Source organism: Cyprinodon variegatus, unplaced genomic scaffold (genome assembly GCF_000732505.1).
Source record: "Cyprinodon variegatus isolate N-32 unplaced genomic scaffold, C_variegatus-1.0 Scaffold201, whole genome shotgun sequence".
Lineage (NCBI taxonomy): Eukaryota > Metazoa > Chordata > Actinopteri > Cyprinodontiformes > Cyprinodontidae > Cyprinodon > Cyprinodon variegatus.
This window is the reverse complement of record NW_015150654.1, coordinates 197,799-212,203: the sequence shown is the minus strand read 5'-3', so window position 1 is coordinate 212,203 and position 14,405 is coordinate 197,799. Positions and strand designations below refer to the sequence as shown.

Here is a 14,405-nt window from a genome sequence, read left to right as displayed (position 1 = left end):
TATACACTCTTTTTATGTAGATTGTTAAATCTATGCTTTTTATCTATTTGATAAACAACTGATGCCAAAATAGCTAACTTTTAATCTTCCTTACTTAGTTAACAGGTGTTGCTATTGCTATGATTTGGTTGCGCTGAGTTGAAATGTATGTTTTTATCTATTTCTATCACTTTATGTAAAGTATTTCCTGAAGCCCAGCAGCAGGTTTTTCTCATCATTCAGCTCTTGATGTAATGACAGATAAAAAACAAAAAACTGTCTGATATAAACGTGAATCAGGGGAGTCGGGAGATGGGAGTTTAGATCCTTTGGGTTCAGTTTTCATCAGCCTGATAAGATGAGTAATACCTACTGTTTGCATTTGATTTAATATAGCGTCAGCAGCTTTGTTTGTAAGTTTGTGTAAATTTACTTTAATGTAACCAATCCTCTTGCTCAACTGTGCATTGTAATTTCTGCCATCTAGCCTCTTCATATGAAAATATTGATGAACATTAACTTGTCACTCTGAGCCTGAAACACTTTCTGTTTGTTTGTAAATGCTTAGGGTAGAAAACAGAGACCTGGAAGAGCGAATGTCACCTGTAAATTAGCAGTTTTAGAGGATTAGAGATGGTTATTTGCCTCTGTAAAGAACTCTACCATAATAATTTCAAGGGTGGCATTAACACAGTGGCCTAAAGATGGCTCTAATCAAGGACATGTTTTAATGAGGCTTCACACACTGTTTATTATATCAGCTCCTTTAGCAAGCACATAGCAGAGGAATAATTCAAATCTAAAAAAAAAAGCACAGTTTGATGTATTTATCTACATTTAATGTGATGTAAAAAATACAAATCTAGATTTTGCCAGTTTTGTATGTACAATAGATCCTAGGTTGTGTTTGATTTAAAAGTGTATATATAGAACTTTTCATTTAGCAAACCCATCCACACAGAAAACCGGTCAATGAGAAAGGTCTGCAAAATTTCAAAGCAGAGTTAGATTTTATAACACTAACCTACACCACAGTACTTTGTGATGATCTATGACATAAACACTGTAAAATATACTGAAGTTTGAAATGCAAAAAGTTCAAGGTGTATGAATGCCTTTGCAAAGGCACCACACTGAACCCTAAATCAGAGAGAAAAAGAAAATAACAGAATGCTGTCACAAGCAAGACACCATAAACAGCTCTCGAGAAGCCGATTGAAGTCGCAGAGACTTTTTGTGTTTCCGTAAATGAGATCTGCTTGCTAATGATGTGCCGTCTGCACCCTAACTTTGTCATTTCTCTTTTATTCAAGTACCTTTATTCAGTTCATGTAACTGGATTTTGCACAGCACAGGAGTTTATTTACATCCACCCACAGCTGTGAGGCCCTATGTGTGGGTAAGATTTAGTTTAGCTGCTAGGCTACGCAGCTTAAGAGAATCAATAGAAATCTTGCTGTAAAACTTTGTCAGGAAGCTATGTTACAGCTCAGCTTTGGTTATATGTTTACTGAGCTATACTTCCTATCTAAATCAAAGGTTGTGCACTGCCTGACATCAGTGACAGCACCCGGAGCCTGCATGTGATAATGTTCAGAACAATGATCATTGCTGATAGGTGTTAACACTTACCAAAGGAATGCATCAGATGCAGTCTCACCTGTCTAAAAATATGGATTCTAGCTCAAAAATTCTTCTTAAAACCTTAGAGTATGTCTTCTTAATATCCTTTTTTTAACCTCTGCTTCACAAGTTAGAATGTGCAGTGGTGCATTTAGTGGATTTGGTGCCTTGTAGCATTAAGGTCCTTGGTTTGAATCCCATCTTGGTGATACTTTGCAGAGTATGCATGTACAGGTTCTCTTAGGATGGCTCTGCTTCCTCTCACATACATTATAAGCAGTTATAAAAATGACACACCGATATGCTGCAGCTCAACAGCTTCAAAACAGAGCAAATATAGCAATCTTAGTTTTAGATTTTGTTAAACATCATTAGAGCCTTTCTATCTATAGAGTCATGCACAGCTTTAAATGTCTATGATGATTCAGGAAGAAAAGGCACCTTGACGGTGAGTCATCGAAACAGGAAGAGTTAAACCCTCTTTTCTCATAATTGTACATGATTGATTGTAATTTTTGTGTGTAAAAAGACACCAAATCCAATATCTGTTGAGTATTGCATCCATAGTAATCACCACTGTAGTGGAATGCTTTAGATTAACAAGATGCAGTTCGATACTAATAGATCTGTGGTTCAAAACATGCCACCCAGTTGCCATTTTGAAGCTAGACAGTGGCTTTGGCTTTGATAGAGATGCTGCAGCAACTGCCTCTGCTGCCATTAGGAAAGACTGAGAGAATGAACGACCTAAAGTCTCTTTCAGGACCCCACACTGTTCTGAACAAAGGCCTGATTTGTCCACTGTGTGTGTTTTCTCCTTCCACTCTTGTTCTGGAGAATCAGCTGCGAGGCTTGAAAAAGTCATTACCTTTGGATGGAGCCATAATGGATTTTCGCTCCACTAAATCACTGTGGCTATTTTGGTTGTTGGAGTTTGATCACCGACCGTTTCTGGCCCTCCAATAAAAAGTCTCTCTCTTATTTTTATTTTTTTTCTCTCCCTTTTTGTGGCTGTAGAAAAAGGGGGTGGTGTGTTGGGGGGCTTATTTGCTGATTCTTCAGTGCTGCACAGTATTTTCACCTGCATGCTTTATGTAGATCCTTTGTGGTTTGATTAATGATACTTTCAGCTAAATGAGCATATCTACTCAAGCTGCAGATAACCTGTCTTACAGTTGTGTCACCTTAGCTCCAGGCTAAAACTCCTTGCAGTCAAAGCATCAGGCTCATCCATCAAATGATGATTCAGACCAGTGGGCTTTGGAGTACCTCTCCTACAGATTTTTGGCAGGAGGGAATCAATAATGCTTTTTTAGAAGAAGACATTTTGCATGTCAGTAATAAGTATCACCCTTACCGGTAACTTTTTAGGAATTTAAAGCAGCCCTGTTGCTGGAGGCGGGGCTATTACTCAATAGTAATTTTAAAGATGTATCTCCAGACCAAGACTTTAATTCCTATGTGTGCAAAAGAAGAATTAAATCAATGCAGGACCTACACTGATCACAAAGGTTGTGTCCAACATCCACTAGTCTAGTTGTAAAAAAAAAAAGGAGGGGGATTGTGGAATTGTTTTATTTTTTTGGAAGCATACCTAGCCTAATTAATACAGTGCATTAAACTAAAGCAATATGCATGGTATGGTTGTTCCATGTCGGGTACGCTGGTCCATGGAGCTTGACCAAGGCACCTTACAGTGCAGTCAGTCCCTGGGTTGGCATGGCTACACAGTAGCCCTACACACTGCCCCTACACAGTATGGGACTAATTTCCCACTACGTTCAGCTTCATAATCATGGTAGGACACTTGTTTGATTTTATTTATTTTGTTCAGGCTACTCGGATGCCCACAGCCCGCCAAATGTTGAAAGGGCAATATTACTGCCATTACTGTTAATATATAGTAGAAATTCTACACATTCAGTAATACAATGTCTCTGGGTGGTATGAGGGGGATAGTTAATTTAAAAAGGGGGAGGATTTTTAAGATTCTTTTAGAAAGGGATGCTATCCCCCTTCATCCCCCCTCAACTCGAGTACTGCCAACAACTGATTTCTTAGATTCCTGTTTGGTCTGATTTTAGCATATCCAGTTTACTCTTCAAAATATAACAACAACTTTATTCCTACTTTCTGGAAAAATTAAACATTAAAACAATTAAATGTTTACAGTAGCATGAAAATAAACAATTCATTGTCAGAATACAGCCTTTTCTACCAAAAACAATGGATAAGGTAATAGTAGTCACCTTTAACATTATAGTGTGAAAGAGAAGAAGCAGATTGATAACAGACACTTGCAATTGAACAGAATTAGAATAATTTTACTGTTAATAAAGAAATGAGCATGAAACAATATTTTAAAGCATTAATGTGATTGGTATACTCAGTTTTATAGACTCTCATCTTCCTCTTCACCAGGCATCAGGCAGAACAAGCAACATGGATCACATGTCACATTCTCTCGTATATGTATTGCTCCTATTCAATTTGAATACCACATAGGTCTTATTAAAGGCAAAAAATAAACAAAATAAAAACAAAAGTTATTTATATCACACCGATTAACACTACCATGCTACCATTGTGCATGTGAAGACCCTCCTGAGCTAATTGTATAAGTCCCAGTAGGGTTTGAGCATCGCTTGCACATCGTGCAGCACTCTGGTTCTGTGTGTGGCTCATCCACATTAGGTGCTGGCAGCTGCTGAGTGTTTACATGAGCAGCAGACGATGCAGGTGCTATTTTTGGCTGCTTGTTAACATTGCATTTTCAGTAGAACATCAGTACATACTGAACACACAAATTTAAATAACCTCATATGTCAGGAGGAAATGGTAGATGATGGAAGAGAGAAGACTTAGATTTACTATAAGAAGGATGACTTTAAAAAAGAAAAAAACCTTCTTTTGCTTTATTTACTCCTAAATTGTTTTATTAAAGAGACAGTTTCCACTTTATGATGTCAACAGACATCCCTACTTTTCAAATCAAAACTTATTATATAGTTTTCTTTTTTTTCCCTAAAAATAATCTGAATAAGAAATTTTGCAAATGGTTGATGATGTCATCATCATCATCATCAATAATCTTATAAAAATCAGTTTACCATTCATGGGGTGGGGCGAAATAGAATCTGATCACATATTCTTCTGTATTAAATGTGATGGAGATCAAAGTGTTGATTAAAATATTATCAGTCTTTCTAGAACCAGAATTTGTTAGCTAAGATAGCTTGTGAAAAAAAAATATTAATTTGACTTTCAAGCGCTCACAGGGTACAGAATATTCCCTCTTGCTTTTTTGGTTTTTCATTCACGTGAGCTGCCACAGCCAATCATTTGTTTTTTATTGGACCCCATCTTCTCCATCTATTTCTCAAGATTCTAATTGTTCATTATAGGCAAAAGGTGAATCTATCTGGGTTTGGAAAAAGGAGACAGGACACTATGTCCCCTCTGGGGCCATTTTGCCTACAGTCAGACATTCAGTTTAAATGTTTAGCCACTGCATGCATATGTATGTATATGTACAGCCATTGTTTTAAGTGAAGAAAAAACAAAAAAATTGATGTTTTGTTAGTGCGATTAAGTCCATTTTATTTTACGACTGAAAATGCAAAATGTACGTTTTTTATTAAGTTTGTCAGAGACAGCCTTCCCCTCTGGTGGTTTTTGCTAACAGTACTGTGCTCAGACTCAGAGTCACCTAAAGGTAATTGTATTAACAGTTTGTTTTTTAGAACATGGGGCGGGCTGCAGATGTTAGCTGCCCTTCTCCTCACCTTAGAGCAGGAGTCTCAAGCTCAAAGCCTCAAGGGCCGGTTTGCTGCAACCTGCTTTGTCCCCTGTCCTACAAATCTGAATCAAATGGGTAACTTCTTCACTAGCAGCATTCAAGTTCTGCTATTGAGCTCATTCTGGAGATAGGTGATTTGAAGGATATATATACATCTATGCTTCAAATCTAAGTTGCAGGACATTGGCCCTTGGGGATTTCAGTTTGAGACCCCTGCCTTATCTTGTCAGCCCCAATAACATTTCCTCCAGACTTTATCATTGTCTCATTCTGGAACAGTCTTGTTTTAAGAAGAAGCAAACCACATAGTGATCAACAAACACAGGGCAGACTGAAAAAATAGCTTCAATGTACAATAGAACATGACCAACGGTTGCTATGGCGGGTGGGCTGTATTCCTTGAGTTGCTGCAAGACATTTCTTTTTTCTTTAAACGTCTTTGAGAACCATCTTGAGTTTTCAGAAAGCATGGGTTCTGGAAACTGAAAGAGATGATGACAGGAGGCAGCATGGGGGGAGTTCTCCAATGGTCCACCATTGACTGCACCAATGAGAGTTTTATATGGTTTCTAACAGAGATTATACCTTACTTAGTTCCCTTTTTAGTATCACTATCAATACTTAGGCACCATTACTAGTGGCATACCATCTAACTAGATTAGATACCAAATAAACAAGTCATAAGCCAAATTCTAATTGTTTCAACAAGTGAGGATATGTCCTGATACCTGCTAAGAAGACACAAGGCAGCTCAATTTAAAGGACAATTCTATAATTGTACATTATGATGAAAGTGGTAAAAATAAAAATAAAATATTCCTTATTATTTTTTTAATCCCTTATTTAGAGGATTAAATGACTTCTGACTGTAACAGAGAGAGATAAAATCACAAAGCTTAGTTTATTTCAAAACAGATTCTGCCTCCTCTCCTTTTCCATGTGAGATTTCTCCTCAAGACAACAGGAGTGCACAGGCCGGTGTTTATTCACTTAGCCAGGTTTGGTGAATTGCAGAGGTCTAGAAAGTAAAAACCCTTCCTTGTTTTCCTCCATCCTGTTCACTTAACCAGGTGATTAGTCTGCATTGTAGAGCTGGAAATCCAAATGGTTGGACCTGATCTCTGTGCATGCCTTCTACTGTCTGTACCTGGATTATCCACCTTTGGTGAAACGTAGGGTGGCAAAGCCATGGGAGTTTCTTGCCCTGAGTCTCTTACCTTTTGTTACCTTTTGAGTTCCTTTTGTTCACAAGATAGCTGGCATTTATCAGGTAAATAGTCGACGCTGGTAGTTCTGGATAAGCATGCCTTTGTTGGCATCTCTGGTGAAACCTACAGCAAGCTGCTGTGCTTCCAACCAGGATATAAAAAAAACAACCTCTGGTTTGATGAAGACTGGAGAAAAACTGCCCACAGAGTATTCCCTGATACCTTGCATTTATTCTGCAGTATAGCTGCAAAGTATAATCCAAGTACACAGAGAAAAAGCAAAAAAGGTAAGCAGAGAAGTCTTTCTCAGCGCCATTTTGACTTCAAGTATAATGGAACGGCAATACATGTTTAGCTTTTATCAAGCGTTAAATGGAAAAGTAGTTTGTTTTTCGGGAGATATTCTAATTCTCACCACAATAAATGCTTCTTCTGGTAATGATATGATGTTTAGACATTACTACCTTCATATTGAGTTAGAAGGATTCCCTGGAGGAAATGGAGCTATTTCCAGTCTGGACTGAGAGCTAATTTCTAAATGTACTGATATAGTGCAATTCACCTGTTTGAACCAAACTTGGATCTAATTCGTTATTAGCGTGAACTGGTCCAACACTGTGCATCACCTCATCGACAAACAAGTCACATTAAGTTTCCATTACCCCTTTTAGGTCATCGGCATTTGCTTTTAACTGTAAAGAGGTAGACGCTGATGATAAAAAATAAGAGAAACTTCCCCTGGCATACAAAAATATGCAGAGTCGCTGGAGGCGGATGTCTGTTTTGAAAAAAAGGCTTGATGCGAACTGATTCAAAAAACAACTTTTGCAAAGCACGTCTGACTTGGCAGTATATGAGTCACCGTATGTTTACTGCCTGAACAGACACACACTAAGTCATGTGACTTCCTGCCATCTTTTCAGAGATGCTTGTCCCATATTCTTCCTAGCCAAAAAAAGAAGTATTTTTTCTAGCTTCTAATAAATGACTCAGATCGAAGCTTCTGTTTACTGCTTGACTTTGTTTCAGGTTTGGAAAAAAAAAACATATTTTCCTTCAGCACTGCAACAGTAAGCAACCTTCTCTGCTTCATCAAGGTCAGATAAAGCAGCATTTGAATACCTTGGCAGTGTGCCACACAGGATGCAATGTGTGTGCACGCTTCCCATTTAATCAGATTTAGTCGAAGCCATTAAGTTATTATTGCAACCAAAATCACACAGGTAGACACCGTCCACAGATATTACAGCAGATACTGTAAAGAAAGAACCTCTTTTTTTATATTTGATTGATCTTTCCTAATCATTTCAACAAATTCAGTGCACACACTTCTGATATTTCATTGCAGACATGCAGATAGACAGGTGGATAAATCTCAGACATGCCCTGAAGCTGAGTGCTGCACACATATAGTATCCACACACAACCTCTATCCTGCAGCAGTCTGCCAGCCTCTGTGATCTAGATGTGAGTGTCAGGCCGACTTACCCTCCTCTCCGCTACATTACCTTAACCAGGCTTGGGGATAATCAGCCCCCACGCACACACACACACACATGTGCTCATAGCAGCATTTCCTGCATCACTGACTCGCTTGGCCTCCAGTGGCCAGGGCGAGCTCTGCCGCCAAGCCAAGAGACGTGTCCGTCTGCAGAGAGGCCCTCTACTGCCATATGTCTCAGCAAATGTCAAACAAATTGCCAGAAAAATATCTTTTGGTTTAAAAGCCCCATGCCCATTATCTGACATATCTACATGCAAACACAGAAAGAAGTGAAAATATGTGCATTTCATCAAATCTAGGCATCTAATTTAGTTATGTTTTTTAATACAGTAACCATCAAAGCTAGGGGAAAAAACACAGAGCAACTGAAAAAAACTAAACTTGTTCCTATGATGTACTTTTTTATAATTTGAAGTTTTACGCAAATTTCAGCTAATTATTTATGCACTATTTAATTTTAGAGTTTGCAGTTATTATTCCAAGTTTTAACAAGAGTTCACTAATCACTGATTCAGAAATAAAACCAAAGGATTGCCCCTCCAAGTAGCCGATGTAGACGTGGCTGGATAGAGACAGACAGACAGGCCTACATAAACCAAAAGCTCTTGCACCAAATTCAAAACTTTGTTTCAAAGCTTTAACAAATGTCTTCAAGATTATCTATTGCTTTCTTCCTTTTTGTTTCAAATCTCCACCAAGTTCTCTGAAATTGATTTTAGTTGTTGTGCCAAGAGAAAAAGGGAAAATGTTGAGGGAAAACATGCTCACCGTCATCACTGATGCATATCACAAACTCGTGTCTTTCCTGCACTAACAGTGTTTACCCTTTGCCCAGTTGCTGCAGCACTGTCACCCTAATTGGCTGTAATTCATTCTCCTGAAAACATGCGACAGATGGGCACTGCCAGACAGCAGCAACAGGGCCACCGGGAAACGCGCCCCGCTCTCCCTTCCTTTGCCATTGCTATTCCCAGAAAAATAAGGAAGCTTTTAGAAAGCAAACTTTATCTCTCCCATCGTCTCTGTCATCACTCTGGTTTTTTTTCTCTTTTTATAGACCACTTCTGTCTCTGATGCATCAGGCCACAGACCGCCAATGCTTTTAGTTAAACCCTAAAAGGATTTGGATGCAAGCTGCAACCCTTTCATGGTTCTCTTTTTTTTTCACTCTTTTTACATATTGTGTTGGAAACAAAATAGCAAAATAAGGGACTGTTTACTAATTTATTGCATTCAAAGTTGCATGAGAGCCATCCTAAGGAGTTTGCGGGCTTCATCATCTTTTTCTGAATGGATATATAGTGCTACTGTGACCTAGGGTTGCTGTTAGGGATATATATGTATATATATATTTTTTGGTTTTATTTATTTTTATTTTTGGCATTTAGTGCTGGACTGCTAATAGCTAAGTGTTTTGTGTATTTTTTCTGTGGCAATGCTGCTCCCACTGAAAGGCCAAGGATGTGCGAGTTCTTGTTGAGTGCACTTTAACAGAGTGTTTGGAAGCTTTTTTCCTTTTAAATCTTGGCTATCAATAGTTCAGAAAACAGTCTGAGTTCTCTGGTGTACCAATAGCTCTATATAACGTTTCCAAACTGTTAGGTTAAGGCAAAATGCTACTGGAGGGTGTAGGAGTAGGTTTTGCCTTTTACCCAGTGACCATAGACGATGGGAACCACCCCTCTGTTAGGGCTAAAGTTAGGAAAAGATTGATGGATGGATCATTGTTCTGTCAAGCAGCAAAAAATATTGATCCAGATTTCTTTTTTACTTGCAAAAATGTGCATGTTTAGGTCAGTTTTGATGGATGGATGGATGGATGGATGGATGGATGGATGGATGGATGGATGGATGGATGGATGGATGGATGGATGGATGGATGCTCAAAGAGCATTTAAATCATAACTTAGAATGAAATACTCATATTTTTTTTCTTGTTTAAATGTGGCTCTAAATTTTTAATAATGAGATATTGTAGACAAAAGATCAAACCTAAAAGTCACTGATGAATAAAAGAGTGATAGAATAGAATAGAATAAAATAGAATAGAATAGAATAGAATAGAATAGAATAGAACAGAATGATGATAATGATCGTGCCATGATGAACCACATTTCTTTCAGAAAACTTTTACCTCCTGTGCAGAGTAAGATCAATAGATTACCAGCTACTCTCCACTTTCATCTTGTTTAATGCTGGGCAAAAATTGCGAAATACAGGTTCATGCTTTGACTTTGCTTTGAGAAAAACCCCAAGCTGCACTACAGAGACTGAAATCTCACTAAGTCATTTTCTTGCTAAAATTGCACTTTCCCTTAATTTAAAGAGATAAGACAATCTGCCAATAGATTAATATGGTTTACGTTTAAAATAAAATAATAAATAAAAAACATTTCAACATATCTGATTATCTTATTTCAACGGCAGCAATACTAATTTAATCGGAAAATCATCCTATTTACCTCCTCATATTATGGTCAATTACATTTATTTAAAGACATTTTCATTTATTTCTATGCTTTTTTTATGTGTGGATAAAAATATGTTCAATTTCAGCAGTTATAAGTTCCTTTTTTTAATATAAATAGTCCCTTTAGCAAGTTGAGAAATATATATATAGATGCAGTTAACCTCCACCAGCATGGATATTGTTCCAAAACGGAACCGCTTAATTTAATTTGCACTTATAGAGACTAATCATTCTTACAGCTTGATCTTATCTGTTGAGCTACAAAAACTATGCATAAACTGGCCATCCACCCATTTTTTCTGCATGCATGTTTGATAAAATGTGTTTGGTGTTCTTGAATATTTGTGGTTGTCTACATTTTCTTATGCCTGAATTTTACCCCAGCAGCAGCCTTTTTTTTGCTTCCAAGAGACTCTTTATACAAGACATCTCCAGTCGGTGATCATAAACATATTTATTCATGCGGTGAACTTTAATTCAAGCTCCCATCCATAAAGTTTATCCCTTTTCCTGAAGGACTCTGCTAATGATTGTTGTGCTCATTGCTTGTCTGCAGTTTATATGATGCCTTGAAATGGACTTGTTCTATACCGTTGATGTGTTTCTCCTAAGTTAATGAACATTAAGGGACTACTTCTCACCAGGCGACCCTGGAGTACATGTGGAGTCAGCTTGGCAGCATTTTCCATGTGTTGTAATTCAGCTCTTACGGTTCCCTGTTGTCTACACCTTGTCAGCATAAAACAGTCAGAAATGCTGCCTGCTTTAATAAGATCAAACAAGCCAGTTAAAAGTGAGACTGTGGGTAAAAAGAAACTTCTCATGGCCCCTCGCAAAAAAATTATTTCCTTTGAAATACTTTTTTTTTTTTTAAAGCTTTCTTCTGTTTGTTGAAACATTTAGCATGGGTCCAGATAGATTACACACAAGAGAAAACATTGAAGTGGGAAGGTAATTTTCAAGGATGAAATTCTTTTAATCACAACCCTAAAAAGAAGAAGCACGCAGGAGAAGGTTTTAGCTCCTGTTTGAACCACAGCTTAATTCTGTGTGACTTTTTTATATTTTTTTCATTTTTTGCCATCAGCCCAGGAAACAGCTTGCTGTTATGCAACAGGAAAAATGTGGGACGCCGCCTGCAGACTCCTACGCCCAACAGGATTGGATTTTGCATTGACAAATATAAAATAGCAATTCAAGCTCTGAAATGGGATATGTCTGCTGAATCAAAGATTATGTGTCTGTGTATAAAATGCAGTGTTCTATTCATATATCAGGATTTTCCCTTTTCATATATGCATCATGTGTAATTATTGCACATATTGACAGAGAAGATATTCAAGCACAGTCACTGAGGAACGTCTCTGTCAATTAATGGAGCTACACTATCATACATGTTTTGAGTTATGCTTTTTATTTCTCAAAATACAAAAGTACTAGGTCATAGAGGCTACACTGAAAAATGAAAACCAGGAATAACCAGGGGAAATCCTTATTTTAAACTTGATCAAGTCTGGACAAAGAGTGAGACCGGTAGACTTCCTCCTAACTACATCTCAGGGGAACACCTCATGTTCTTTGAGGGGGTCTTTTGGTTCCCATGTGGAAAATCCTAATTCATCTCTTTGTGGCTAGTAGAAAATGCTAACTTTAGCTATTTTTCTCTCATATGTTAGTTTTAAATCTTTGTAAAACATGTTTGAGCTATGCTGATTGAAGATTTCTCACCCTGTCAAGACATTGTAGTGGCATAGCTGGAGATAATATCAAATACTACATGTAATTAAACACATAATAAAAAAAAAAACAAGATTTGAAAAGAATAAAAAAAATTATGATAATAAGAGAAACACTGCATGACTTTTGATGTAAATATTTCATTAATTTGAGATATGTACAATTATTTTCAGGTCATTATTGACATATCATTATGTGCTCTGTAGAGGCTGTTGTTCTCAAAAACCGCCTCTACAACTAAAGAGGGTTGGACTCTATCACTTAATGGTTCATGTCACCTAGACTTCCCTTAGATACAAGAGCTAACTAAGCTAGAAGTGCTGTTAGGGGACTAAACATATATTACACTGGCCTGATCAGACTTATCTTTGGTTCTCTGACAGAGTATCCCCATGACTTCTCAAGCTGCTGGTCCAGATTGGTTTGCTGTCAAATTCCAGATTACCAAGGTTGCCTGTTTTTGCAAAAGTGTAGTGTTGCCAGTTGGTTTGGGGAAGCTAAAACTGAAGGTTGCACGTTGTTAAAGATGGATAGCAAACCTATTGGCTAAAGGTTACACAGCGTTGCTTTAAAGTATTATTAGAAAAAAATTAATGATAGTATGAATGATAATAAAATGAATATTCCGGTAGCAGAATTTTTAGATAGCACAGTCAAAGGCTAGTCTGAACAAGAGAGTGTTTCATCTTTATTTAAAGCTGCTTAGGGTTTCAGCACTTTTGTAATTTTATTCTAACTACAAAAAATGTTTGCACATCTCAGGATTTTAGAGACACGTTTCCAGAGCTGAGGAGTTTGGAAATCAAATGCTACCTTTTATATATATATATATATATATATAGATGAACTGTGAAACACTGAGTAAACACTTCCAAAATGTTAATACAATTGATGCTGTCTTTAATTATTTAGGTATTTCATGAACCTACAGTAAGTTGGGACAAAGTTAAACTTTGGGTTAGCCCTTTCAACATCGATAAGGTAGATTGTGCTGAACTTAAATAAATTATTTAACTGAAGAACTTAAGGTTAAATGTAAAAATCAGTGGTACTGGGAAAAAAAATAGTCCACACCAGAATGGCTACCTGCAGCAGTCAATCAATCATTGTATTAACATTATGTTGGACAGATCTTAGAAATGAGGGAGAATTTTTGAACAGCTTCATATGGGGCATTAGGTTGTCTAAATAACAAACCACATCTTTAGATCTACCTGCTCATCCAAATCTAGTGCATGCAGCACTGATGTCATCTACCAGGGTCCCAGCTCCAAATACATATTTCCTAATCTCAGTCAAAATATCTAATTGCTGCTTTTTTCCTGGTGTAATTGCCTTCAGGTTGAATTTGCATTCAATCATCCAGCTGCAATGTCAGAGTGCCACACACCTTCTGCAGTAGCAAAATAACTTCTGTCATTTTCACAGTAATGCCAACTTTTCCACTTTGCTAATGCTACTCAGTCAGCTGTGTCCTTTTAGAAACTGAAATCACAGCCATATAGCACTTAAGCAGCAGGGGAATTTCTTTAAATTACCACTGGATTCACAGCTACTCAGGCCTTTACTAATCAACAGATACGTCATTTTCTACTGCAAAAAAAAAGAATACAGAGTTTTTCATACTGACTGTGTAGACTGTGTGAGGAAGTCAGAGTATCTAGAGGGAACCCAACCATACTTGAGGAGAACATGCCAAAACTTGGGGAAAAAGACCTTTGCCTGGGATAGAACTCAGGATCTTCTTGTTGCAAGGCAACAGTGACTATAACTGCATGCAGTCCTAACTGAAGCAGATGTAGGGGAATTTTTATAAACTCAAAAGGGAAGATTGAAAGCATGATATTTATCATTATATAGATTAACATGGTGCACTGGAAAAAAATCGAAATGTAGATAAGTAATTTTTTTTTAATAAGTGCATTTGTTCTTGGATTAAGGAGGTAAAAGAGACATTTTGCCAATTGAACAAGACAATTTACACTTAAAATAAGAAAACACAATTGCATTGTCTTTTTTCAAGTGCATTTTATCTAATTATCTTATTTGAAAAGTAAAAATACTCATTCTATTGGCAAACTATCT

The 14,405-nt window shown here is 37.3% G+C and overlaps 1 protein-coding gene across 2 annotated transcripts in view; it reads left to right on the top strand.

Annotated features, from left to right (window-relative positions):
* Positions 1–14,405, top strand: part of ntrk3 (neurotrophic tyrosine kinase, receptor, type 3) — a 340,701-nt gene that overhangs the window by 189,795 nt on the left and 136,501 nt on the right. The gene's annotated exons all lie outside the window — the stretch shown is intronic.